Genomic DNA, 27,374 nt, shown 5'->3' with positions numbered 1-27,374 from the left:
TTTAATTGATTAATAAGTTATTCTCCTTTATGACTAACAGAAAATTTTTCAAGTCCTACAAAATGACAGTTTCTTCTCATTTCTGGAGAGGAAATATTTCAGAGTATCCCTATCCAACTAATTTAATTAAAATGTATTACATATCAACTTTATGGCAGGTAATGTGTTTGGCAATTTTACATACTTCATTTCATTTTTTTTCCTCAAAAATAACCCTATGCACCATTTCATAATGTAGGCACTGATGCTCTGAGAGGTTAAGTTACTTTTCCCAAACCACAAAGCTAGTAGGTAGCTGAGCTAAAATGCAAACCTGGTCTCCCTGGTTCTTGTCTTTCCATTCAGCTTCATTTTTATTTTATCTAGGAGCTATTAACAAGAAGTACTTATGAGGAACACTTTTTCTATTTCTCTGTATAAAATGGGTTTTTGTTTTTGCTTTTAGCCAAGTGAAGAGCAGTGAAAGGTTAAAAAAAATCTCGTTGTCCTAATTTGGATTGTTGGTTTGCAAGTATCTGGTACTTGTTCACTATGGATAATGACCCCTCTGTCTCTGTCTCTTTCTCTCTCATTTCAGCTCATGAATTTTTACTTTTGGGTAAACTTATTAGGAAGTTTTCAGTCAAATACTTTTTTTAGTCCCACACATTCTTTCCTCCTTCAGGAACTTCAGTGACACAAATATTAGATCTTTTGTTACTGTCTCTAAAGTATCTGAGGCTGTGTTCATGTTTTTAAAATCCTTTTTTTCCTCCTTGTTAGACTAGATAATTTATATTATTTTAAAGTTCACTGACTCTTTTTACTCTTATTTTTATTTGACTATTGACTCCATCCAGTGAGAGTTTTTTTTTCAATTTCAGTGACTGGATTTTTCAGTTAATAAATTTCCATTTTGGTTTTCTTTGTATGTTTTTTTCTTTGATATTTTTTCTGTTTTTAAATGTTTAAAGAATGTTGGCAATTGCTCATTTGATTATTTATTTATTTTTTTACAATATATTATTGATTTACTTTCAGAGAGAGTGGAAGGGAGAAAGAGAGGAAGAGAAACATCAATGCGCGGCTGCCTCTCACATGCCCACTACTGGGGACCTGGCCTGCAACCCAGGCATGTGCACAGACTGGGAATCAAACCAGCAACCCTTTGGTTTGCAGGCCAGTGCCCAATCCACTGAGCAACACCAGCCAGGGCCATTTGATTATTTTTATAATAGATTCTTGAAAATATTTTAACAATATTGCAATATTTGTGTCATCGTGAGTTGGCATCAGTTGATTGTCTTTTCCCAAGAGAGTTTGACCTTTTGAAGTTCTTCCAATGCTGAATAATTTTAAATTGAATTCTGGGCATCTAAAATGTTATGTGAGAATTGATGAAAAATGTTGATGTTTTTATTTTAGCAGGCTATTTACTCAGTTAGATTCATGCAGCTGGTTCTACACCTCCTTCTGTGGGCAGGGATTCCAAACTTGTCAGAATTCAAAGATTTTGCAGAGCACTTTGCATCTGTTTCCAATGTGTAACACCCAGTTGACAGTCTGGGATCTGGGCAGTACTTTATCTGTTAATTCAGTTCTTAGTATCTTAGGGTTTTGGTAATTAGTATCAGATCCATTCATTTGTGACATAGGTTTGGGCCCGGTGTTCATAAATAACCTTATCAGGTTACTTTCCCAAGCTCCTCTCCTTTTTGTAAACTTCCCCCACCTAGTACCTTTTGGTTCTCTGGAGTCCCCCTTTATAGGTGGGTCCCCTCTTGTGGGAACTATAGGCCTACTTAAGAGAGAGGAAGATCATCCTCATTTAGAATTTTGACTCCTGTGAGTTTCTATTATAAAGAAATGCTGCTTGTCCCCTAATTCCATCCCCAACCTCACTGGATTTCTTGGCAGTTGGGGTACAAGAAAATGGAGGAACAAAGAAAAGAAAAATGGGGGATTTCTGCATTCTTTCTCTGTGTTAGGATTTTCCCTCCCAGCTCCTCGTCCAGGGGCTACAGGGATTTTCTTGACACTCTCCCCATGCTACAGTGTTCACTTTGAGATTTGGAGCTGTGTTGAGTTTAGGCAAAGAGAATTCAGAGGGGAAAAACTGGTAAATATGCTTGCTCCATTTTGCATAGATCCTGTGTCCTTCTGACATGTGCTACTGGAAGGAGTTTAGGACAGCCGGGGTTCCCAGTATAAAGGTTCTGGAGGGCAAGTGTGCAGGGCTCTGAGGGGAGGCTGAGAGGCGATAAGCAGGCTGAGCAGAGCCATGAGAAAGAGCGGGGCATCTTAGCTGTGCTTTTTGGTTTTGAGGCTCTTAGTGTAGTTTTATAAAAATTCAAGACAAATTTACAAAACATATACTCTATTTAAAATTTTTATACGTACTGACAAAGTTACAATCTTATGATAGAACTACAACTAGGCATGATCATATTTGATGTAATCAAATAATGATGTAATCAAAAAATAATACGAGAACTTATATGAGTGTGCACAGTGGGCCAAATTATTACCAAACAAAAATAGGGGTTTGGCTGCCTCTAAGCTGCCACCAAAAGGCAAACTCCAGAGCCAGAAGCTGGTGAGAAAGGAAACAGATTTTTTTATTCAGATACTGCATGATCTGGGAGAGGTGGGCTCTTGTCTCAAAGCCCAGCTCCTCGGGAAAACCTGGGTAAGGCCCAGCTGTCCTCAGCTGGACCAAAACAAGAGACAGTGTCCAGAGTTCCCATTTAAGATACCATTTTTTGAGACCTGGAGGTGGCTGTGAGTGGTAGCTTAGCTTGCTCCTGGCTGCTGTCTGGCTTCAGGCTCCCTTCCGTTCTCAGGAGCGAGGCAGGCACTGCCATCCGCCATGCAGCTTCTAGGGCCACAAGGGCCCACAAACACACTAGCCAGTGTGTTCACCAGGAGGGCAAGGAAGCGTTTCTTCATCCCCCTGGGTGTACGTATGCTGGGGTATGGGATGGACTGGTGCTTTCTCACGCCTAGGATGGGTCCATCTCTTCTCTGCCCCAGCTAACCTGACAGACCTCTTTGATCCAACACTCCCCTGCCACCATTCTAATTTCTATGGGCATGTGCCTGTCTCCTCCTGGTCCCACCCCCGATCTTGTATTGGAATGAGGCAGGAGGGGATTTTTTTCCCTCTACCCCCACCTTCCTAGCGCTCCGTGGGCTCAGTGTAAGAACTTCCCCCTGTCTCCATCTTTCCTGGCGGTAGGGGAAACTCCTGTGGTACTCCGTTAGCTCTGTGCCCCTCCACCCTCTAGTCCCTGTGTGAAGCAAGTTGCCCTCACTTAGGAGCTCACCCCCAGAAAGCGACTACACCAAAAGCCTAAAAAAAGGGACCCTGGAAACCCTGCGTTGCCTCTCAGGCAGTGCCTTGAACAGCCTCCCAGGCAATGCTGAAAGTGGCCTCAGCAGGAAGGGCGAGGCATCTGCAGCCAGGAGCTGGAGCCCCGCCCTGGGAGCTGGAGCGGAGCATCCACAAAGCTCCCACTGGGTTCCACGCCGCTTCGCGGCCCCACAGAAGGGCTGTGAAACTTTACGTGCTTGCTGAAGCCCTGGGCCGTTTGTGAAGGTACTGTCTGATTGCTCAGTATGCCCTCAATGCTCAAACCTCAATGGGGACCTCGTCCCCAAAGCTTAGTTGGGTCCACGAATGGCTCCCAAGTTCAAATCCCATTACCCAGATCCCAAATGGCCCCAGTGGTCCAGGCAAGTTGTTTATCGGTATCAAAATGACTCTGTTATCTGGGCTTCCTCTTGATGTGCTTAGCTCACTTAGAATAACTGGGTGCTTTTTCTGACATTTATAGGAAGCTAGTGAAAGAGTTTAAAACAAGGTGTTTGCACTGTGGAAGAGCACTTTGGTGGCATATGGGGATGTATTGAAGGGAGAAAGGGTAGATCTGAAAGCATCAGCTAGGGGGCTCTTTGAGTAATCTAGACTGAGTAATACTCCCCAAAGATACCCAAGTCCTAATACTCAGAAACTGTGGCTGCGTTACCTTACATGGCAAAAGAGACTTTGCAGCTGTAATTAAGGACCTTGAAATGTGGAGATTGACCTGGATCATCCAAGTGACCAGACAGAATCACATGGGTCCTTAAAAGGAGAAAATCTTTCTTGGCTTGTTGTCAGAGAAAGATATTAGAGGAGGGATGCTGGGTCAGAGAGATGGAGATTTGCTAGCTTTGAAGATGGAAGAAGGGGAACACAAACCTAGGAAAGTGGGTGGCCTCTAGAAAGTGGAAGAGGAAAGGAAATGGATTTTTCCCCTAGAATCGGCAGAAGGAAACATAATTCTGCCGATCCCTTTAGTTTGCCCAGTGAGACCCATGTCAACCTTCTGGCCTGCGAAATTGTAAGAAAATTGATCTGTGTCATTTTAAGCTGCTAAGTTTGTGGTAATTTGTCATGGAAGCAGTGGGAAACTAATACGCAGGCATACACTGATGGCAACCTAAACAAGGCTACTAGCACTCAAGTTTGAAAAATACTTAGTAGGTAGAATTGATACCACTAAGAAATGGGTGGAGAATGTGTGAATGCTGAAGAAAAGGCAGGGTTTGAAACGATTGATTTTGATTTTGAAAAAAGTTCTATTACGGGTAAAATTATATAAAATAGCATGCTACAGAGAAATCATTTGTGAAATGAATAGTCAATTGATGTGGCAAGCTTCACTGCTGTCTTATATTTAGATATTGCCACAGCTACCCCAGCGTTCAGTCATCAGCCATCAACGACAAGGTGATACCCTCCACCAGCAAAAAAGATGACTTGCTGAAGGCTCAGATAATGGCTAGCATTTTTTTAGTAATTAAGTTTTTTTAATTAAGATATGTACATGATTTTTAGATATAATACTGTTACACAGTTAATAAACTACAAAATAGTGTAAACATAACTTTTATAAGCACTGCAAAACCAAAAATTTGTGTGACTCACTTTATTGTGATACTTATACTTTTTGTGGTGCTCTGGAAACAAAAATGCAATATCTGCGTGTACAAGAGTATATGAACAAATTTCTGCCTTGCTTTCTCAACATAGTTATCTCATATTCTTTATCTCTGATATATATGATTTTGTAAAATTTTGCTCTTTCTTTGGGCTTTGATGTATACGCTACTTTGTTTGATTATATTGCTATATATTATTTATTATGCTCCAAATGCTACTTTGTACTGAGTGAAGAGTAGAGGTAGATAAAATGCTTACTCAATTACACTGAAATAAGAAGGCAAAAAAAAAAAACCCAAGGAGATATAAGTAGATAGCTTAGAAAATTATTTCTCTGGTGAAGTTTTGTATTATTTTTATTGTTTAATTTGTTTATTCATTTAGTAAATATTTTCAGAAAACTTTGTTTTCTTACATTGATAGAAATGGGGGAAGGTGTGATGATTTAAATATTCTAATTGTTATTATACTATTATAAGGATTTAAATTGTTAAGTGCTAAACAGTTTATAGTACTCTTTACATCCATTGAGCATTTACCATATATCACAATGCAATAAGATAGGGAGGAGCAGCCCTAGGAGTATCTTGAATCTGGAGAACATTTAACGCATGTTTGCTATAGGCTAGTCTTATATGATTTTTATTGCCTTTTAAAGGCTGAGATTCAAGGATATAATTATTCAAATCTGGGACTTATTGTCAACTATGCAACATTGAACAAGTTGGTTCTTTGGTCTCAGCTCTCTTTAAATTAGATGGTGTATCAGTAAACTTTAAGGTTTGATTTGTCCATAGCATTCTGTGATGCCGACCATGCTTACTTAAAAACTACATTTATTAGTTGTTGTTCGTTTTTTTCTGTTGAAAACTTTGGATTGTCTTGAATTTTCAAGTTGACCATTTTTTATGGAGAGATTCTGTAAGTGAACTTTCCTAATGGCTCTTACTATCCAATAGATGTTTAATACAGTATTTTACAAGACCAAGTGAGTTAATGATTGGGGTAATCCCAGTTTTGCCTGGAGCAGCTTTTGACAATCTCTCTTGGGCAAACTGGGTTAAAGTTGGATAGATACTCTAACATAGCAGTTGACACATGGATGTGAAGAAGGTTGATGGAGTCCAGTCCACATGGTGATTTTAATTTTCTAAAGTGGTCTGAACTGCTGAAAAGTTTCTTATTTCTCTTCATGATTTGGATTAAGAAAGTGGCAAGAGAAGTGGTTTTGGATTTTGAGCACAAAAATCCAGTGTAGAAAGTAGGCTGAAATATAAAGATGATTTCAATGTCCCTGAGGTGTGTCCCTTAGGAACTTGTTGAATGGCTGGCTGTCTTTGACCCCAGGATCACCCTGGCTTTTCTGAACTTCAACATAGATAGGAATTTGGATCAATCAATGTTTTTCGTCTCTAATTCTCTATCTTCGGTAGGCAGTTCATATATCCCAGTATGTAGCTGTGGACAAGCCTCTGCTTAACTGTAACTTTTTTACAATTGCCCATTTACTTACTTTTCTCTTCTACTAAAATTTAAGACCCATATGGCAGTGACTGTGTCTCTCTGATTTGTTGCTTTATTTCTGGCACCTTCCCCAGTATCTGGTGATAGAAGTCACTCAGTAGCCATTTGTTGGGTAAATGTAAAATATGAATATGGAGGTGGGCGAGAGTAGTTGTAAGTATACAAAACAGAGTTTATTCTTGTATTATTATTTATTATTATATTATTTTCCCATATGAACAACTGTAAACCTACTTTCACCCACCCCTGTACATAATAACCCTAGTCAGGGGTCAAAGATATTTCAGCGTTGAAGGAAGCCTGTATTTCTTGGGAGGGACGTGGAGACTCCTAGTTGTGACTATGCTCATCACGAGGGGAGGGCTGTCACTGTCTCTGTGGGTAAAGAAAAAAGTAATAACTTCTTTACCGATACCAAGAACATGCAAAGCTGAATTATTGGATTTAAATTCCATGCTTTTAATGATTCATAAAAGGGAAACCAACCAGACATACCAGAAAAATATCCAAACCAGAAAAATATCAATTTAAAATGGTAGTTGTGCAAGTGTGTGAGGAGCATAATAGAAGAGGGAAGGGAGGTGGAGCTGGAAGAGGATTAGTGGAGGCAGCCAAGGGCATTTACAGCATGATTTTGGCTGACACAGCAGACACAGTGTGAACCAAAGTCAAGGACAGCGGAGGGAGGCAGGGGCTTAGAGATACTGCTGTACAAACCTCCAGGTGGCTACTGATAAGGAGATCAAGACAAGTTTTTACTGATAAGCAGGGCCAATGCAAAGGTCAGAACTTTGATCAGGAGAAATTTTAATTACTCAGATATTGATCAGAACAGCTAGGAACCATCTACAGTGGGGTGAGTTTGAGAACAGGGATGGATTTCTTAGATTCACACTGGGGGACATGACTGTGCTTCCTAGGCTGTGGTCAGTTGCTCTTCTAAGTGCATCCTAGGAAAAAAGCCAACTGTGATAATGGTTAGGTTTTGGGGAATGGCAGTGACCACAATATTATTAGACTTTAAATGCTAAGTGGAAAAAACATTAAAGGATGTTGATTTTTGAAAGAACATGTGGAAAGCCCTGAAGACTTCTGATGGAAATTTTATAATGTAAAAGGGAAGAGGGGAGGAATATTTAAAAGTGATTTGAAATGCTTCTTATAAATCAATAAAGAAAATTAAATCTCTTTAATGATCTCAGACCAGTAATACAGTCTCAGACTCAGTAATAAAGTCTGTCCCTGTGTATCAGGTGTCCCTCTGGCCTTTGAGAAATTGCTTTTTGTGAACTTACACATGTCTGGTTGAGTGAATAGGCTTTTATTTGGATCTCAGTGGGTAGTACTGTTACCGAACAAATGGACCCGTGGGGGGGGAGGTGCCCAGATGCTATTACCGAAACAACACCCCCCTTCCCTGGGGTCCCTCGGTTGTAGGTCCTTTGCCCGCCGCCCTTGGAATTATGGCTCTGAGTGACAGAGTTTGGTGCAAAGGAAAGGAACTACTTATTTAAAAGTTATACAGGTTTGATTAATGGCTAAATGTCACCCTTAAACCTCAAAATCCCTTTACAACAATCACGAGCGCACACACCGTCCTGCCTTCCCCACTTTGCCCAGTTAGGCCAGTCAGGCCAGTCAGGGTACCGTCCTGCAGAGGAAAAAGAACAGCAGTCGGGGCTCGACTAGGCAGGCCTCTTGTGGGTCTCAGCACCATCCGCTGCATTGCGGCGATCTCCAGCTCTTAATCCATAACTATGTGGCACCTTCTCCTGGACCACTAGCAAGAGTCCTTTCTCTCCCCTTTCTTCCTGCTTGGTCTTCACACTGTTCCCCAGAGTCTGTGTCTCCTTTGTCTCTCCTGCAGGACCCTGTCTCTCCTCCTTCTCCCCTAGTTACATTCTGTATTAAGTCTTTGAAACCTTCCTGATGAGCCTTGGTGATATGCAAAATAACCCTCTTTGCATATGAGGAATGAAGCTACCCTGTTACTGACATACAAAATGACTCTCAATGGCCCCTCACTCAAGGCTCCCATCCCCATGGCGGCCTGCCCTGGGGTGGGGAGAATATGTTTTTCTTGGACACCCCAATCTCTGGACCCTGTTACAAATACCCTTTGGGGGGGCCCTGGCTGTGTCCTGTTATAGTACCATATCAACAGAAACCAAAATTTAGTTCTTGAAATCTTTTACCTGGACTTTGTAATCCCTGTACAGCTGTGCTCTCTTGCCTCTCCTTAAAAATTTTTCTGCAAACACAGCAGAATACTGTTTCTAAAAGAACGTTTGGTAATTTCACTCTTTTACTGAGCTCTTATTGTCTTGTATGGGAAAGACAGTTCTCTAAAATTTGGTCTTCCCTTATTTCATTGATCTCAGTGTTTGCTGCCCTTCCTTTACATGAGTCCTGCACTATAGCCATACCTCAATCCTTTTTACTTTGAAATAATTTTTTTGTTTAACTTTTTTACTTTTGAATAATCTTAGGTACAGAAAATTTGCAAAGATAAAATAGAGTTTACATAAATTCCCATCCATTTTTCCCTATACTTAGCATCTTATATTACCATTGTATATCTGTGAAAAATAAAAATAACAGAAACGTTGGTATTTAACTAGTAATTAAACTCTATGCTTTGTGTGGATTTTGTGACTTTCTCCACTAATGTCCTTTTTTCTGGTCCAGGGTTCTATTCAGGATATCACACTGCATTTATCATCCTGTCTCCTTCCTGTCTCCTTAGTCATCTCTGGTAGGTAACACTTTTTTTTCAGATATCTTTTTGTTTGTTCTTTTATCTTTAGAATTTTGAAAAATACTGGGTTAGGTACTTTGACTTTGTAGAATGTCTTTCAATTGGGTACATTCAAAGGTTTTCATCATGAATATACGAGTTGTGGGTTTTATCACTTGAAGAATACCACAGAGGTGAGATGCTTTTGTCACTAAATGATATTGAGGGTAGCATGCTATCAACATCAATTATCACTGCGATGTTAACTTTGACCTGTTGATTAAGGTAGTGTTTGCCAGGTTTTCTACTGTGAAATTACTGGTTTTCATTTTTTATACTCTGTTCTTTGGAAGTGAGTCACTACATTAGCTAATACTCAAGGGTGGAGTGGAGGATTAAATTTTATTTCCTGGAGGAAACATAATTAACATATATTATTTGGAATTCCCCTGTAAAGGGGGTTTATCTCCTCTGCCACATTTATTATGTATGTATATATGCATTTATATCATTATGGTCTTATGAATATTCATTTTTACTTTCCACTATAATCAGTACTACCTTATTTATTTTGTTGCTCTTAAATGTTCCAGCTTTGGCCTTTGGGAGTTTGAAATGGTTGGCTCAAACCTTTTAATTTCTGGATTAGTAAGAACACCTTAACTAACAATAATGAAACCAGATTAGGCCTGCTTAACCCCCAAAAGGGAAATTTATCTTAAGGACAAAGGAACATCTCTCAGAATCTTTAAACTGGGTCACATCTGGGTCCAAAAGCACTGAAATTTATAGTTACAAGGTGATCAGGACCACCTTCTCTCTTCTGCTTTACTTTCTGGGTCTAGTTCTTCTTTTTTCTTTTTTTTTCTGGTGCCACCTTGGGTGGCATTGTGGGACCTTGCTGTCATTTCAGAGCTACTGACTTCTTGTGTTAAAGTTACGGCCACACAAGAAAATAGGACTTTCTTAAGGTTCCATTTTAAAATTATTTAGAAAATAAATTGTATTTGCTTATTTAGATTAAATGTGTATTGCTTATCCAAAAAGTTACAGTTAGGAGTGTGATGTGGGTTGTGCAGTACAAACTCGGCTCTAGATGTTCATACTTGTATAAATATAGAGTAGGGAGACAGTTCCCAGAGAAAGGTAGGTTGTTTTGAATCTGCCAGATACCCCTACAGTTTCTACTATAAACATATGTGGCCCTAAGAATGCTGTTTTCTTGACCCTAAGTGCACTTTTGTCTTTGGTCTGCACAGAAAGCTCTAGATCAAACATTCCTTCCTCTAGGATATCATCTCTGCCCAATTACTTCTCTTTGTTATACTCTCATTTGATTTTCCTATGTCATTTTGTTATTAGTAAATGTACTTATTATTATCACACAGTATCTATTCACATTTTTTCTCAACATGTTAAGCCTCTTGAGGAAGTTTTCATGCGTAGTTCATCGTAACATCTCTAAGATGTATATATTTAGTCCCCAGCGCATTATAGGTTCAATAAATGGTTTTTGAATGAGTAAATGAACAAGTGTGCTAATATGCATTTAATTATGGTAAGGTTGAAGGCACGGATATTGAAGTGCAAAGTTAGCAAACTTTAGTTAAGAACAATAATATTTACTGTTAAGATAGTTAAAGAGAGATTCTTTGCCAATCTCCACAAAGAAGTCTTAGAAAATAGGATCCCTTAAAAGATAACCACAGCTCTTCAGTGATGGGAAGAATTGAGAAGATTCAAAGGCAAATTTACTGAAGAAATTTTTATGAGATACAGGGAAGTAAAAGAAGAAAAACCAGTGCGTTAATTTGTAGGGCCTAATTCAATCAGCAAGAAAGGATTTCTCACATGTATTTGTAAGAGACAGACGGTAAAGAGAAAATTGGTTTGTTGAAAAATGAGAATGGGGAATTAGAGACATAGGTTAAGCAAAGGGAAATTTGTTCAACAGCTGCATTTTGCTTTCATTTTTACAGATGTAAGAGGAGATAAGGAAATCCCTTAAAGTAGAAATCATAGCTCTATTTTAAAGTAGACAAACCATAGCTCAAGATGAATAGATGACTAGGAAGAGGAAGGCAGTTGAAGAAAACACAAATTTAAACTCTACTAACTCTGTCTAGGCTCACTGAATTCATATTGGAGGCTCTCATCTCATTCTTGGTCTTGTCTGGTTTCTGACTTTTTCTTCACCTACCAATAGTCCAATGAGGTTTTAGGAACCCCACTTGGAATTTTCAGCCTGCTGTTATTTTGTCTAGAACCAGAATGTTGTACTGGACAGGGTACATCATGACGAGTCAAAGATAGGAGCTGGGACTCTAGCCCTAGATTGGAGACACGAATTTTGATCACAATAGCATGTCATTTTAAGTTAACACTTTGACAGAGGAAGAAGTTAATTAACAAAATTGTATGTGGTATATAAACTGCAAACCAAGAGAGAATTAAGAATTCATGTACTTAAGAAGTAGGAAGAGGCAGAAGGAGTCCAAATAAGGAGATTAAATATGAATGGTCCAGGATGTAAGAGGAGAATAAGGATTGTGGTGTCATGAAGAGGGAAGAGATGGCTTCAAGTAGGAGAAAGTGGTCCATGAAGTCAAATGCTACAAGAGATTAGGTTTTAAAGTAAAACTGGGTTTTAAAAGGGTTCTTTGTATTGCATAGTTATGTACATTTATAGTATATTATTTTGAATTATTTTTTGCTTTGAGTTTTTTCTTTTTATTTTATTAACATAGACTTTTTCTAAGACTCACACAATAATATTTTTGGTATGGAGTTGCTCTGATAACATTATCTTGTATTTTTAAATCTTGTAACATTAATTTTTCTTAATATTACTACCAACCACTCATTAAGAAAATGAGCTGATGATATTTTATATTATGATTCTACTTTGAATCCTTGCACCATAAAAACATTACTGATGGTGATTTTGTTCTTTAGGAGGATGACTTTTGAATTAGGGAGGCATAGATTTTGTATAGAAAAAAAATTTCTTTAAATCTCAGTTCTGTCATTTCCTATCTGTATGTTTTGGACAAGTCAGTTTAGTCTATCAGAGGCTTATCTGTCTCATTTGTACACCTAAAAATGGGTCTAAAGATATTTATGTCATACAATGTCTCTGAAGATTTATTTGAAAATGAGTGCACAGATGAAAATATTAATTTCTATGTTAGAATATAAGCTTATACTTTATTATATTTAGTCCAAGTGAGGTGACTTTTGAACATATTAGCTTTCTCTAGGTTGAAAGTTAAGTTTCAGCCTGTGGTTCTAAAACAAGTCGCTGTCTTCCTGTATTCTTTCATGACCCCAGAGCAGTCACTACACTGAAACATTTGTCTTAGATAAGTGCTAACTTAAGATCGTCTTCTCATTTTGTGCATGGTCTCTGGGGGAGTACCACAGCCAAAATTTTGTATTTCTTATTACACTTAAATAAACACCTAGTAATCTCCCAAATTAAGCAGTCTCTTGTTCTGAAAACATTGAACGCCAGTAATGAAAATGTTTTCGAATGATTATTTCTCCAAGGCTCAGGAGAAAAAGTGGTAGGAGGGGATTATTCATGCTTTGACTTCCATTGCCACAGGCTTTGTTTTCTCTGTTTGTCATATATGGCCCTGACTGTCATATTAAACTTGTGGATCACCGTCTTCAAAAGAAAGAGCATCAAAAGATAGTTGCTTCAGGCAAAGTCTTGACTATATTAATGCCTATCTGGGCCTCTATCACTGACTTACTGACTCCATATTCAAACCACATACCAAAATGTTGAATACAGTGACAGATTTCTTTTATAACCTCATATTTGGTGACCTGCTACCTGAAAAACTGTAAGTTCTTTTATGCTAGTCTCTCCTAGAGAAAACTGTCTCTGATCTAATTGCCCAATTCTGCTTCTCTCCCCTCCAGAAAGCTTGATTAAGTGCCTCTGAGTCCCCTGCACACACCCCATCATGGCTCTCATTCATCCCATGGTACTTCATATGTTTCCATGACTCTCTCCCCCACTAGCTGTGTTAGTGAAGGGAGGTGTTACATCTTTAACCCATGTTTTTATCCCTATGTCTAAAATACCTGTGATGGCATGCTAAATATCAGTTGAATGACTCAGCAAAGTGACTGACTCCTGATACCATAATCTTTTATATTTATATAATATTTTATATATATTTCTATTGATCACCCGTTTCCACAAATTCACATGTTTGACTCAGACTAGACACCAATAGGAATGCTTCACTACTCACTCTGCTGGTTCAATGGTTGCCTTTGCTTTGTTCTATTTTTACCATACTTTGGAAATACATGCTAACAAACCATTCTGAGACCATTTTACAGCACTTATATACTAGAAATATTAGGGACTTTCCCTAGCTTTCAAAATGAATCCACTTGGGAGCAACATATCTGAAGTTTGAAGATCTAGATCAAATATTACCATCTTCTATCAAACTTATTGTGATTTTCCAAAGAGTGTTAGACCCTTTAGACCTTTATTCATTCTCTTTTACAGAATTCAACTTGTCATGGTTTAATTTATCCATTTATAAAGAAGATATAAACTAGGAGTTCCCCAAAGACAGTATCTTTGTCTCTTATTCATTTTTATGCTTTTATGCTATTTTTATTCTTATTCATTCTATATGCTTGGCAGAGTAACACTAGTTTCTAAGGTTTTACACATATTGTTCCCTCTGAATAGAATACTCTATTCAAAACCTTCTGCCATTATCACCTCTTGCCTTATTCCAATACCAATACAAATACATACAAATACTTCACCGGGAACCCCTGAATAGCCTTTCAAATGCCAGCATTTATCAACTTTCAGAAATGTCCTGTAACTGCCTCCACCCTCATCCCCAATGCTTATATTTATCATATTGTATTTAAATCATTTACTTTATTTTTCATATTAACCTGTGAGCTCTTTAAGCTCAATAATTGTATCTTTTTCTCCTTTGTGTCTCCTATGCCTAGTCTTAGCCTGAACATGGTAGGTGATGAATGCAAATATTTTAAAAATAAATATACCACTTTTATCATTCTTCTGAGCGTGTGTCTAATAAATTGGCCAAGGAGTAAATTCTTCCAGCCTATTTTGCATACTAGTGTTCTTCTCATATATACACCTAAACTTTTTTTAAGTAAGTTCCTTGCTATGGAGATTTCTGGAGAAACTTTAAGATATTATTTGGGGTTAGGGTTCAGTTAGGAACATAACATTTACATGTTACATGACTGCTATTAATTGAATTTTAAGAGAAAGCTATTAATCCTAGTATACCCTGTGGAGGAAGAGTTGCTTTATAGATTGGTCTTTCTGAGGGGAAAAGAATTGACTCACAGAAATTCAGTTCCAGAGAGTATAAGTGAAAAATGAACAATTGTAAAATACCATGCAGGCTGTGTCTACTTTGTCAATGATTTTTCTGGTGACAGCCTGACTGAGGGCCTCCTGAGAAGTATCAGATGTTACCTGTGTTATGAGCAGAGGCTTTTAAAGAACAATGATAAATATTTGTTATTTTCCATTGATCACCTGTTTCCTTATAATCAAGCTATCCACTAAACAACTCAAATCAAGGTGACATTATATTCAGTTTTCTATTGGTTGTAATTATTTAGATGAAACCCTCAGAAAAAATATTAGGGGACAGTTATTCAAAATTGGGAACTTCACTAGCAATGTTTGTTTAGTATAGTTGTGAGTGAATGCACACTTTCCAGAGTCATCTCCATGATACATATTCTGTGCCAGCCTATTTAGAGGTCACCGTTTTCCTTCCCCACTCCCTCCCCTTACTATGTTCTTACCTCTTACCTATCTTTGTTGAGTTTCTATTATGTGTGGACCCTTCTCTGGTACTGCAGACAGAAAACATTAAAACCCAAACTCTATCTTCAGAAAATTAATGGGGATTCATGTAAGAAATAATCTTAACACAGTTCAAGACATTTCGATAGAGACATATACAATATATTACCTGAGGATGAAAAAGTAATTAAATCCATTTTAGGAGAGAGATGGACAATGTCCCCTCACCCCCCAAAAAACAAACAAAAAAATCCAAAGCTTCTTATTTGAGAAGATCAAATAGGAGTTCACTAAAGTTGGAGAAATACAGTCTCTCAGGAAAGAAAGACATATCTTTACAGGGAATCATGTAGGTTTTCAAAGTACGGATCTGTGCGGTCCAATATAGTAACCAATAAAGACATGTGAATATTCATATTTAAATTAATTAATATTAAATAAAATAAATTTCTCTTCCGCTGTTACACAAGCCACATTCTGAATGCTGATTAGCTACATGTTGCTAGTGGTTATCATGTTGGACAATAGTTATAGAGAATTTCTGACATCGCAGAAAATTCTGTCAACTAGCACTAGTCTAAATTTAAATAATTGTGCCAAGGATAGAGGACCCATATTTGAGGACTGGTTCATTAACTCAGATTTCTTTATGAAAAAATTATAAGTATATTAATAGCTGTCATTGCTTGCCTACCATGTTTTATATTGCTTATATTTGATTCTTATAGGCGTTAGTATCCATTTATGAAACTGGAGACTGTTTCATAAACAGGGAAGGAAAGTACCTTTTCCAAGGTAACTCAGCTAGTGAATGGGTGGAAACAGGAGACTGGGCCTCAAAGAGAATGAATATTTAAGAAGTTTGAATCGTATATGCTGGACAGTGGGGAACAAATAAATGCTCCAAGCAAGAAAGTGTATGGTAAGAGCAGCACTTGAGGAAAAGTGTTCTTGTGGTGGTAGATTGATGAATGGCTTGTCCTTGGTCAGGGGAATAGTTTTCATCAGATGTCAGAGATTAGATCTTAGAGTATTTTAGAGTATAAAAATTCTCTATAAAACCCAGCCTAGAAATATACTCCTTTTCCTAGGTCAAATTTAAAAAATAAAGTATAGGGAAGAGGGTGGGCATATCAAAAAATATTGTAGATTATCACATAGACAGGAGTGGTTTTTAGGGTATAAACAACTCATGTCTCAGAAAATATAATCATCCAAAGTATTTATGGCTTGAAAAATTATTCACGTTTGTATATATCTATAATTGTTATACCCATATTCATACACTTGCATACACACATATCCACATACCTTCATATGTGTGTGTGTGTGTGTGTGTAGTTTCATAACAATCACTCTGTTGGAAAGCAAGGGTTTTATTTTAACATTTAAATTCAGTAGAGCTTTAGTATTCTTAGTTTTATCTTTTTATTAATTAATTCAACAAATATTAATGAAGGCTTACTGCGCTAGGTACCAGAGATGCCATAGCAGTTTAGTTTATGATCTAGTAGGAGACACCAAGCAGAAATCATATAATTACAATATTTGGTAAGTGCTACAATGACAATTTGTTCCCTCACCAAAGCACAAATCTGAATACCGAGCTGTGAATCACTGAGATTGTGAATGATGATAGTCTATCACATCTCAATACAGCTGGATTGTTTCCTCTTTCCCCTTATACACTTATAAATTCTCCCAAGGTTGTAAAAATGTATTATTTATGAAATAGTGCTGACAGGGGAGAGATAAAACTTTAGTAAATACTGAAAACTGTGGTTAAAATTTGAAGGTATGCCAGGGAACTCATTACTCTAAACATAAATATAATTTGAGGCAAAGAAGAGGGCCTGAAAAATAAACTATTTATAAATTTAGGAGTTTACAAAGGTTTCAGAATATAAGTATGTATGAATCTAGAGCAATGTCAGGGTCTACTGTAAAAAAGGAAAATAAAAAGTCACTCTTCTGAGTCTTCTAGAAAAAGTTACATGTAAGATCACAGTAGAAATACCATAATGATTATGATTAATTTTATTATTGAGAGTGTCCAGGCTATTGGTTTAAATATACTATGTGAGAGTTTCTTCTCTGGGTCTTGAAAGTTATTTGGTTATTTACCCCCATAAAGTGGGTATAGGTCTCTTCTGATACTAGTCACAGAGTTTTGGAGGATTTTGTTACAGAGCAATAATAAATTTAAATACATTTTTTAAAAACACAAATAATAGCTCCTGCTCTGATTCTGCTGTTTATTATGCAGGATTCTGGGAAAGTCAGTATATACTATTAGATCAACCTTTCTACAGATAACAAGTAGTAACACTGAAAAAAATATTTAAAAAAATAGAAATATATGTGAACAAACTTGAGAATAACTAAAAGCAGACACATGCCAGAAGCATGTCTGCCCTTGGAAAAAAAGAAATGGATTGGGCAAATCTGAGAGCATGCTTCATTTGGCATATGTGGGGCCACAAGAGCTTGCAGTATTACTGGCTTCAAGAATCAGAGGAGAGAGTTCGGGGAAACCACAGGTACCAGAAACTGAGGGGGAATCCTGAAAAGGAGAGAAACAGAAAGGGGAAATCACAATTTCATCTATAAATTCTGCACAACTCTCTGACTGACTTCTGAAGCAGATATGTGGGGAGCAGATGCTAAGAACTCTAGCAAAGGCTAAGAGAACAATTGCCCATGTAGAGAAATTGGTTGGCAGCTGATACTCAGAGATGATCCAGATATTGTAATTAACAGACAAGGATTTCAAACCAGCTGTTATGGGTTGAATTGCACTTTCCCTGCAAAGTATATTGAAATCCTAGCCTCTAGGACTTCAGAACATGACCTCACTTGGAAATAGGGTTTTTACAGAGGTTATCAAATTAAAATGAGGTCATTAGAATGGGTCCTAATCTAATGTGACTAGTGTCCTTATAAAAAGTGGAAATTTGGACACAGACATGAACACAGGGAGAACACCATGTGAACATGAAGGCAGAGATAGGAGCGATGCATCTATAAGCCAGAGAATGCCAAAGATTAACAGTAAATAACCAGAAGTTAGGGGAGAAATATGGATCACATTCTTCCTCACAGCCATAAGAAGGAACTAATCCTGTTGACCTTGATCTGTGGACAATAAATTTTTGTTGTTTAAACCAACCAGTCTTTGGTACTTCGTTAGAGAAGCCCTAGGAAGCTAATGCACCAACTATTATAATTATGCTCAAAGATGTAAAATGAAATGTTCATTGAGTGAAAAAATAGAAAAATATCAGGAAAGAAACAAAAACTATTTAAAAAGAGTCAAAGAGAAAAACTGAAAAACATGGCATCTGACACAAACAAAAAAAATCACTGGATTTTAGGATTAACAAAAAGAGGGAGGTGCCAAAACTTCAGTGAATTTGAAGCTATAATAAAAAAAAGTATTCAGTATGATGAACAGAGCAAACAAAACTAAAAAGAAAACCTAATGAACACAATATTAGGAAACAAGTGGGACAAGTTTATGCTCTAAAAAGGGGTTCCATAAAGAGAGGAGAGAGAACAAGGGATTGAAACAATATCTGAAGAAACAGCAGCTGATAATTTCTTATATATGAAGAAAGACATGAAAGAAGCTCAGTGAATTTATTATGATAAATACAAAAAACTAATAGATCATGTATATGCTGATAAAAATAAAATATAGAAAAAAGAAAACATTTTATCAACAGCTAGAGAAAAAGTTCACATTACATTCAGGGGAACAAGGAATTCAATGATGACAGACTTCTTAACAGAATTATTGGATGTCATAAGACAATGGGAAACTATCTTTAAATGACTAAAATAATAAAAGTCAACCAAGAATATATCATTGATAATACTAAGAATAAAAGCAAATAGAGGGGAAGATAGCAGAGGAGTGAATGGAAGTACACTGACCACCTCCCAGGACCAATGTGGAATCGCAACTAAATTGTGGAGAAATCACCTTGAACAAAAAACTGAATAGCAAGAGAGAAGCTTTATAACCTCGGACAGACAGAAGAACCAGCTTCAGGCCGTTGGCCTCAGCGCCGCTGCGCAGGGGACAAGGAGACCGGCCTTCAGCCTCAGCGCCTTTCCGCTGCTGGCTCCCTGTCTTCGGACTCATCCCAAAAGCCTGTGGAAACCTGGTGGATTACTATGAAGTTCTAGGTGTGCAGAGACAAGCCTTGGCCGAGGACATTAAAAAGGCATACTAGAAACTGGCACTGAAGTGGCGTCCAGATAAAAATCCTGGCAACAAAGAAGAAACGGAGAGGAAGTTTAAACGAGTAACTGAGGCTATGAGGTGCTGTCCGATGCTAAAAAAATGGGACATCTATCACAAATACGGCAAAGAAGGATTAAAAGGAGGTGGAGGTAGAGGTGGAAGTCACTTGGACAGCTTGCTCAGCGAGTTCGGCTTCATATTCCGGAACCCAGAGGACATGTTCAGGGAATTCTTTGATGGAAGGGACCCATTTTCATTGGACTTCTCTGAAGACCCATTCGATGACTTCTTCGGGACTTCAGTGTTCCTGCCCGGCAGCAGGAACCCCGGTGCGACTTCGTTCTTCTCCGCCTTCAGTGGATTTCTGCATTTTGGAGGAGGGTTTTCTGCTTTTACAGGCTTTACTTCCTTCAGGTCATTAGGTCATGGAGGCCTCACTTCCTTTTCTTCCATGACATTTGGTGGTAGTGGGATGGGCAACTTCAAATCCGTGTCAACTTCTGCCAAAATGGTTAACAGCAGAAAAATCACTACAGAGAATTATTGAGAATGGTCAAGAAAGAGTGGAAATTGAAAAAGACCCCGAGCTCAAGTGCCTAATGATAAATGGTAAGGAGCAGCAGCTATGCTTGGATAACAAGTAACTCAACACATGCATGTAACAGACATGTTAACTGTAAGAAGCACCATTTGAGAATTAACAGGAACATTTTTTTGAAGACTTCAAATTAACTTGACTTTCAGTATAACTGTACCTAATCTAAAGTATTTATACACAGCTCATTGGAACCTGAATATTCCAAGACATGAAAAACAAAGGCCTGCAACCAAGACTGCTCTACCCAGAAGGCTGTCAATTAAAATGGAAGGTGAAATAAGGAGTTTCCCAAACAATAGAAGGCTAAAAGAATACATCTCCACCAAACCAGCACTACAAGATATGCTTTAAGAAGATGAAGAAAAAGAATGAGAAAGAGAGGAACACAAGGTACAAAGGGGAAAAATGAATAAGTATCTATCAATAATAACTTTAAATGTAAATGGATTAAATGCTCTAATCAAAAGACATAGGATAGCTGAATGGATAGGAAACATGACCCACACATATGCTGCCTATAAGAGACCCACCTCAAAACAAAGGACCTACAAGATTGAAAGTAAAGGGATGGAAAAAAATATTCCAAACAAATGGACAGGGGGCAAAAAAGCAGGGGTAACAATACTTATGTCAGACAAAATAGATTTCAAAACAAAGGCCATAAAAAGAGACCCAGAAGGACACTTTATAATACTCAAAGATAGAATCCATCACAAAGACATAAATATTGTAAACCTATATGCAGCCAACATAGGAGCACCCACATATATAAGGAAAATCTTGGAGGACTTCAAGAAAGATATAAACAGCAACACACTGATAGTAGGGGATTTTAATACGCTACTGTCAAAAATGGATAGGTCTTCCAAACAAAACACCAACAAGGATATTGTGGAACTGAATGATGCATTAGATCAAATGGATTTAACTAACATATATAGAACCTTTCATCCCAAATTAGCAAAATACACATTCTTTTCAAATGCATGTGGAACATTTTCAAAGATAGACCACATGATAGGACAGAAAACAAGTCCCAACAAATTCAGGAAAATTGAAATCATTATAAGCTTTTTCTTGGACCACAATAGCTTAAAACTAGAAACCAACCTCAAGGAAAAAACTCAAAAACATTCAAACTCACGGAGACTGTATAGAACGCTATTAAACAATAAATGGGTCAATAATGAGATCAAAGACAAAATCAAAAAGTTTCTGGAAACAAATGAAAATGAACAGACAACAGTCCAAAACTTATGGGACACAGTGGAGGCAGTCCGGAGGGGGAAGTTCATAGCTTTACAGGCCTACCTAAAAAAGATAGAAAAATTTCAAATAAACGACCTAACACTACATCTACAAGAACTGGAGGAACAACAACAAACAAAGGCCGGAGCAAGTAGAAGAAAGGAAATAATCAAGATCAGAGCAGAGCTGAATGATAAAGAAACTAAAAGAACAATTCAAAGGATCAACCAATCCAGGAGCTGGTTCTTTGAAAAGATAAACAAAATTGACAAGCCTTTAAGTAGATAAATCAAGAAAAAAAAATGGAGGGGACCGAAATAAATAATATCAGAAATGAAAGAGGAGAAATAACAACTGATATCACAGAAATACAAAGGGTTGTAAGAAATTACTATGAACAATTATATGTCAAGAAATTTGAAAACCTGATGAAATGGACAAATTTCTAGAAAATATAACCTTCCAACACTGAAAGAAGAAGAAGTAGAAAGCCTGAACAGCTGGTGAAATTGAAGCAGCAATCAAAAAACTCTCAGCACACAAAAACCCTGGACAGGAAGGTTTCACAGGTGCATTTTTGTACACCAACACTGAAATATCAGAAGCAGACATCAGGAAAAAAAAAATCCCATTTGTTATAACAACAAGAAAAATAAAGTACCTAGGAATAAACTTAACCAAGGAGGTAAAAGACCCATATGCAGAAAACTATACAACAGTGAAGAAAGAAATTAAGGACAACACAAATAAATGGAAGCATATACCATGTTCATGTATTGGAAGAATTAACATAATCAAAACATCCATACTACCCAAAGCAATTTATAGGTTCAATGCAATCCTTATTAAAATATCAATGATGTATTTCACAGACATAGAAGAAACATTCAAAAAATTTATATGGAACCATAAACAAACCCGAATAGCTGCAGCAATTCTGAGAAAGAAGGACAGAGTTGGAGGGATCACAATACCTTACTATATTACAAGGCCACTGTAATCAAAACAGTCTGGTACTGGTATAAGAACAGACATATAGATCAATAGAACAGAATAGAGAGCCCAGAAATAAACTCATGTCTTTGTGGTCAATTAATATTTAGCAAAGAGAGCAGAAGCATAAAACGGAGTAAAAATAGCCTCTTCAACAAATGGTGTTGGGAGAGCTGGACAGCTACATGCAAAAAAAATTGAAATTCAACCACCATCTGACAACATACACAAAAATAAACTTGAGATGGCTAAAATACTTAAATATAAGTTGCAACACCATAAAAGTCTTAGAGGAGAACAGAGGCAGGTAACTCTCAGATATCTGATGCAGCAATATTTTCACCAATATGTCTCCTAGAGCAAGGGACATAAAGGAAAGAAAAAAAAATTGGGACTTCATCAATATAAGAAGCTTCTACTTGGCTAAAGAAAACATCAGCCTAATGAAAAGAGAACCAGCTGTATGGGAAAATACATTTGCCAATGATACCTCAGACAGGGGTTTGATCTCCAAAATATATAAAGGACTCACACAACTCCACTCCAGGAAGACAAACAATCCAATTAAAAAATGGACAAAGGACCTGAAGACACTCCTCCAAGGAGGATATACAAAGGGCCCAGAGATATATGAAAAGATGCTCAGCATCACTATCCATCAGAGAGATGCAAATTAAGACCACAATGAGATACCACTTCACACTGTTCAGAATGGTCATGATTTACAACGCAACAAACAAGTGCTGATGAGGTTGTGGAGAAAAGGGAACCCTAGTACACTGTTGGTGGGAATGCAGACTGGTGCAGCCACTGTGGGAGACAGTTCAGAGTTTCCTCAAAAAGCTAAAAATGAAACTGCCTTTTAACCCAGCAACTCCACTGCTGAGATTATACCCTAAGAATCCCGAAACACCAATTCAAGAGAACCTATGCACTTCAACGTTCATAGCACCACAATTTACAATACCCAAGTATTGGAAGCAACCTAAGTGCCCATCAATAAATGAGTGGATCAAAAAACTATGGCATATTTACACAATGATATACTATGCAAAAGAAAGAAAGAAAGAAAGAAAGAAAGAAAGAAAGAAAGAAAGAAAGAAAGAAAGAAAATAAAGAAAGAAGGAAGGAAGGAAGGAAAGAAAGGAAAGAAAGGAAAGAAAGGAAGGAAAGATAGAAAGAAAGAAAGAAAGAAAGAAAGAAAGAAAGAAAGAAAGAAAGAAAGAAAGAGAAAGAAAGAAAGTGAGGTACTACCCTTTGTGACAGCATGCAGGGAACTAGAGAGCATTATAGTAAGTGAAATAAGCCAGGGGATGAAAGACAAATACCATATTAGCTCACCTATAAGTGGAACCTGATCAACAAAATAAACAAGCAAGGAAAATATAATCAGCAACACTGAAATAAAAGCCAAACTGACTGTAACCAAACAGTAGGAGGGAGGGTGATTAGGAGGGAAAAGAAGGGAAAGGGTCATCAAGGAACATGTATAAAGGACCCATGGACAAAGCCAAAGTGGGGGAGGATGGAGGGCGGGAGGTGGGGGTAGGTGGGGCAGGGGAAAGTGGTGGCAGGAAAATGGAGGCAACTGTGCTTAAACAGCAGTAAAAAAATAATTAAAAGAATAAAAGCAAATAAATATGCTTTTAAATAAATGAATCCTAAGGGCATTACCCTGTGTTTTGCTGTGTATAATGTACACTTTTTTTGCCCAAATTTTTGAGGGAGAAATGAGGATGTGCATTATACATAGCCAGTACTAATTCCATATTTATATAAATTTTTTTGTTTTATTTATGCTTATACATTAGAAATGTAACTCTAGAAAGCAACAGCAATATCGATATTCAAAATAATACCCTGGAATATGATAAATAACTTAGTTTCTAAATATAAATAAGTAAATAATTTAATTAAAAAATTAAATGAAAGATTTTTTTCCTGAAAGTTTGGGCCAAAAACATGGATGCGCATTATACATGGCAAAATATTGTAGTTACCATTAGTCTAGCACTGAAAGAAGTGTGAAAGGAATTTCTTCAGGCTGAAGGAAACCGATGCTAGATAAAAGCACATCTTTAGGAAGGGATCAAGACTATTGGAAATGGTAAAAATGTGAATAAACATAAAAGACTATTTTGTCCTTTTAATTTTTTAATATTATATATAATTATATAACAAACTTGACAACATTATATTGTTGGCTTATAAAATGTGTAAATATATTACATAACGAAAGCTATAACATAGAGGGTGAAAAAGTTGTTTTCTACGTTTGAGGTAAAACAATACAAAATTAACTAAGTGGGTGGTAAAATGTTAAGAGTGTATAATATAATCTCTAGCATAACCATCATAAAATAATGCAAAGAAATAGAGCTAACATGAATACATAAGTTAAAATTAAAAAAATTATTAAGTAACCCACAAAAAGGCAATGAAGTATAAACAGTAGAAAAACAACAACAAAGAAAACAGAAAATAAATTAGAAAACCATAAGTCAAACCATATAAAAATACATTAAGTAGTAATGGATGAAAGCACTTTATTGAAGTGGTAGAGATTGTTAGAGGGGATAAAAAAGCAAGACCTAAATGTTTGCTATCCACAAGAAATACATTTTAAATATAAAAATATGTTAGTTTAAAGTGAATGGAAGAAAAAGATATACCTTGAAAACACTAAGCTTAAGAAAGCTGAAGTGGCAATATTACTCTTACGTATAATAGACCCTTAAAACAAAATGTATTACCAGAGATCAAGGGAGATATATCATGATGAGAAAAGAGAAAATTTGTGGTAGGAAGACATAACAATTGTAAAAGTGTTCACACCTTAGAACAGAATTTTTAAATGCATGAAGCAAAAATTGTCAGAATTAAAAGGAAAAAATAGACAATTTCAAAGTCAATATTGGAGATTTTAACACTCTGTCTTCAGAAATTAATGGAATAATTCCATCAAAATAATCAGTGGTCTATATGTTAAAACAGACCTTATGACAGGCCATAAAAAAGTCTCAATACATTTAAAAATATTGAAAACATAGATACTACCAAATAAATTACCATCAATAACAAGATATTCAAAAAACCACCTGGATATTGGCAAATTAACCAATGCTCTTGTCAATACTTGATGGATTAAAGAAGAAATTTCAAGGGATGTTAGAAAATAGTTTGAACTCAATGGAACTAAAAGTACAAAAAATCAAGTTTTGTGGCATGTTGTAGCTAATGAGGCTTTAAAGGAAATTTTAAACTTTAAATGTTTATGTTAGAAATTTGGAGAGAAACCTATAAATTTAAGTGCTTTTATGACCAAATAAAGATCTAAAATAAATGACCTAAATTTCCACATTAAGAAGCTAGAAACAAACATACAAATGGCAGAGTAAATGCTAAAAAGGTAGAAGAAAATAATAAAGAGCAAAAATCAGTGTACCATAAAACAACAGATAAAATTAACAAAGTTGAATCTTCTGCCTTTGCCTCCTCTTGTTAGTATTTAACCTTACAGTACGGATTCTTCCTGAATCTGGGAGCACAAGCTTTCCAGGCTTCCTGAGTCTGTGCACAAGGGAGAGCTTAGAAATGGTGCTAAGTACCAACAAGACACATGCATCCAGAGGGCAGCCGTTTCAGCCACAAACTCCAGTCAGGTACAAAATCCAGCATCACAGAGCTTCTGTTTTGGAATTTACAATTTTTTCATCCTCTAGTGCATTGTTAAGCATATAGAAATCACTGACTACTTAATGAATGACAAGATGATAATAATAAGTAGGGTCATTTACCTCAAATTCTCCTATTGGATATGTCATCCTGGGTAAAAGGAACGAGACAAAAGTCATGGCCTGGGAACCTGTGTGTGTGTGTTGTGTGTGTGTGTGTGTGTGTGTGTGAGAGAGAGAGAGAGAGAGAGAGAGAGAGAGAGAGAGAGAGAGAGAGACTTTAACTGGTTGTGTATTTCAAGTTTTGATCTTGTGATCTCTCCTAAAGTTCTTTGACTTAACAGTGGTTGATATAATTTAGCAGGAGATGTGACATTTCTATTATTACCAAGAAATGTTAAGTGGAAAGATATTCTGGGAAATAGACTCTCTATAGGTAATCAAAATTACATGAACCCAAGATGTCCAAGTCACTAATTATAAAAAAAGAATGTAATTTGATTCTAATATATTAATTTGTAATTGGAAAATACAGACTGTAGCGTTTCAGACAGTTAACATCTTTCTACTTTTAAAAATGATGTATCCATGGAACAGTCATTTGTAACAACTTTCATTATGACTTTCATTTTCCAGAAAGCTACTCACCACAAAAGGATAGGTTTATGGTTTCATCAAAGAAAGATTTTAATTTTAATAAGATATGTGTTATATTGTATAAGTTGGGGACATTTAGAGAAAGCAAAGTGGCATGTGATTTCAGGCTTAAAAAATTATTGGTAAGAACACAACATTGAGATCTACCCTCTCAACAAATCTTTAAGTGTATAATACAGTATTGGCAATTATTTCTACAATGTTGTATAGCAGATCTCTGTAACTTATTCAGCTTGCATGCATAATTGAGATTTATGCCTGTTGATTATCACATTTCCCTTCTCCCCTTAAGACATTGGTCTTGGCAATGATTTCATTGCATATGATTCTATAAGCACAGGTAACAAAAGCAAAAATAGACAGGTGAGACTACATCACACTAAAAAGCGTCTACACAGCATAGGAAACAACAGAGTGAAAAAGAAGCCTATGGAATAGGAGAAAATATTTAGAAACTATGCATTAGATAAGGGGTTAATTTACAAAATATACAAGAAACTATATATTATAACTCATTAGCAACAAACAAAAAACTAATAACATAGTTATATAATGGATTACATACTTGAATATATATTTAGCCAAAGACATACCAATGGCCAACGGGTATATGGAAAGATGCTTAATGATACTAATCAGCGGGAAAATGCAAATCAGACCCACAGTGAGATATCAATCACCCCATGCCTATTAAGATGGCTGGTAGTTAGATGATAGATATATAGATAGACAAATAGATAAGTGTCCCAAAATACAATTTCTGTTGGTGAGGATTTAAATAAATTGGAACCCTTGTATATTTTTGGTGGTAAAGTGAAATGGTCTCCTCTTGATGGAAAACAATAAGAATGTTAGTGAAAAAAATAAAAATATAATTAACAAATTATTC

General features: G+C 36.6%; 1 pseudogene; it reads left to right on the top strand.

Annotated features, from left to right (window-relative positions):
• The first annotated feature begins 3,620 nt into the window (after positions 1 to 3,620).
• On the top strand, positions 3,621 to 19,959 carry LOC129072694 (dnaJ homolog subfamily B member 6-like; annotated as a pseudogene).
• Positions 19,960 to 27,374: the final 7,415 nt, after the last annotated feature.

This window comes from Pteronotus mesoamericanus, unplaced genomic scaffold, assembly GCF_021234165.1.
Source record: "Pteronotus mesoamericanus isolate MK-2021 breed Mesoamerican mustached bat unplaced genomic scaffold, CSHL_Meso_final contig_33, whole genome shotgun sequence".
Classification (NCBI taxonomy): Eukaryota; Metazoa; Chordata; class Mammalia; order Chiroptera; family Mormoopidae; genus Pteronotus; species Pteronotus mesoamericanus.
Note: the sequence above shows the minus strand (reverse complement) of the source record. Positions and strands in the feature narration are given on the sequence as shown.